This window comes from Bison bison, unplaced genomic scaffold, assembly GCF_000754665.1.
Source record: "Bison bison bison isolate TAMUID 2011002044 unplaced genomic scaffold, Bison_UMD1.0 scf7180017864390, whole genome shotgun sequence".
Classification (NCBI taxonomy): domain Eukaryota; kingdom Metazoa; phylum Chordata; class Mammalia; order Artiodactyla; family Bovidae; genus Bison; species Bison bison.
The window spans coordinates 1,277,753-1,280,548 of NW_011494962.1; positions in this window are offsets into that span (position 1 = coordinate 1,277,753).

A 2,796-nucleotide genomic window follows, 5' to 3' on the forward strand; every position below is an offset into this window, starting at 1 on the left:
TGAAAGGCAGAGGAGCAGGAAAAGATATACCCAACTGAATGCAGAGTTCCATAGATTAGCAAGGAGAGAGAAAGTCTTCTTAAGTGAACAATACAATGAAATAGAGAAAAACAATAGAATGGGAAAGACTAGACATATCTTCAAGAAAATTGGAGATACCAAGGGAATATTTCATGCAAAGATAGGCACAAGAGAGGACAAAAATGGCAAGAACCTAACAGAAGCAGAAGAGATTAAGGAGAGGTGGAAAAATACCCAGAATACCTATACAGAAAAGCTCTTAATGACCCATATAACCAGAATGGTGTGGTCACTCACCTAGAGCCAGACATCCTGAAGTGTGTAGTCAAATGGGCCTTAGGAAGCTTTACTAAAAACAGCTAGTGGATGTGGTGTAATGCCAGCTGAGCTATTCTAAATCCTAAAGAATGAAGTTGTTAAAGTGCTGCACTCAGTATGCCAGCAAACTGGAAAACTCAGCAGTGGCCACAGGATGGGAAAAGGGCAGTTGTCATTCCAATCCCAAGACAGGCAACGCTGAATAACATTCAAATTATGCTACAATTGCACTCATTTCACATGCTATCAAGATTATGCTCAAAATCCTTGAAGCTAAGCTTCAGCACTACACAAAAGAGAATCTCCAGATATTCAGGCTGGATTCAGAGAAGGCAAATAATCAAATTGCCAACATCCATTGAATCATAGAGAAAGCCAGGGAAGTCCAGAAAAAAATCTACTTTTGCCTCATCGACTCCGCTAAAGCCTTTGACTGTGTGGATCACAACCACCTGTGGAATATTCTTAAAGAGATGGGAATACCAGACCAATTTAGCTGCCTCCTGAGAAATCTGCATGCAGGTCAAGAAGCAACAGTAGAACAGGACATGGAACAATGGAATGGCAAGTTGGTTCCAAATTGGGAAAGGAGTACATCAAAGCTGTATATTGTCACCCTGTTTATTTCACTCATATGCATAGTACATCATATGAGATGCTGGGCTGCATGACTCACAAACTGGAATTAAGACTGCAGGGAGAGATATCAACAACCTCAGATAGCAGATGATACCACTTTAATGGGAGAAGGTGAAGAGGAACTAAAGAGGTTCTTGATGCAGGTGAAACAGGAGAATGAAAAAGATGGCTTAAAATTCAACAATCAAAAAACACAGATCATGGCATCCAGTCCCATCTCTTCATAACAAATAGACGGAAAAAAAGTGGAAACTGTGTCAAATTTCATTTTCTTGGGCTCCAAAATAACTGTCTGCAATGACTGTAGCCATGAAATTTAAAAGCGCTTGCTCCTTGGAAGTAAAGATATGACAAAATTGGATAGCATATTAAAAAGCAGAAACATAATTTTGCCAACAAAGGTCCATATAATCAAAGCTATGGTTTCTCCAGTAGTCATGTATGGGTGTAAGAGTTGGACCATAAAGGCTGAGATCCAAAGAATTTATGTTTTCCAGGTATGGTGATGGAGAGAGTCCCTTGGACAGCAAGGAGATCAAGCCAGTCCCATTCTGAAGGAGATCAGCCCTGGGATTTCTTTGGAAGGAATGATGCTAAAGCTGAAACTCCAGTACTTTGGCCACCTCATGCGAAGAGTTGACTCATTGGAAAAGACTCTGATGCTGGGAGGGATTGGGGTCAGGAGGAGAAGGGGACGACAGAGAATGAGATGGCTGGATGGCATCAGTGTCTCGATGGACGTGAGTCTCAGTGAACTGCGGGAGTTGGTGGTGGACAGGGAGGCCTGGCGTGCCGCAATTCATAGGGTCACAAAGAGTTGGACAGGACTGAGAGACTGATCTGATCTGAGACAGAAACAACAACAACAAAAAAGGATTGGATTTTGGCTCTTCTTGTTTTTTTTTTTTTTTCCTCTTATGAACTACATAGATCTGTGCACCTAAAGGGCAAACAGTGCTCCAGTGCTTTATAATTTTTCTTCAAAATGCATAGAAATAACAATTGAACAGGGAGGCCTAGAGTGCTGCGATTCACTGGGTCGCAAAAAATTGGACACAACTGAGCAACTGAACTGAACTGAACGATTGAAATTACTTCTCTGTCAACTACACCATTTGTAGTCTTTTCCAAAGCACTTTTAAATGGCTTGGGATTCCTTCTTCTCCAAATCCCTATGCAAAAGTGTTTTTCTCCTTTTAAATAAAGGTAGTGCATTTTGGGGGGGCTTTCCTGATAGCTCAGCTGCTAAGCAGGTAAAGAATCCACCAGCAATGCAGAAGATCCCAGTTGGGTTCCTGGGTCAGGAAGACAATGTGAAGAAGGGGTAGTGTACCTACTGCAGTATTCTTCGGCTGGTGGTTCAGATGGTAAAGAATCTACCTGCAATACGGGAGACCTGGGTTTGATCCCCTGGAGGAGGTCATGGCAACCCACTCCAGTATTCTTGCATGGAAAATCCTCATGGACAGAGGAGGCTGGCAGGCTACAGTCTTTGTGCTTTAACCTCTTACCCACCAGGGAAGCCTTGGGGTTGCAAAGAGTTGGAACACAACTGAGGAACTAAGCATAGCACAATTTTTAGATCTTCTAGTGCGTCAGTTCAGTTGCTCACTTGTGTTTGACTCTTTGTGATCTCATGGACTGCAGCATGCCAGGCCTCCCTGTCCATCACAAACTCTCAGAGTTTATTCAAACTCATGTCCATTGAGTCAGTGATGCCATCCAACCGTCTCATCCTCTGTCATCCCCTTCTTCTCCCACCTTCAATCTTTCCCAGCATCAGGGTCTTTTCAAATGAGTCAGTTCTTTGCATTAGGT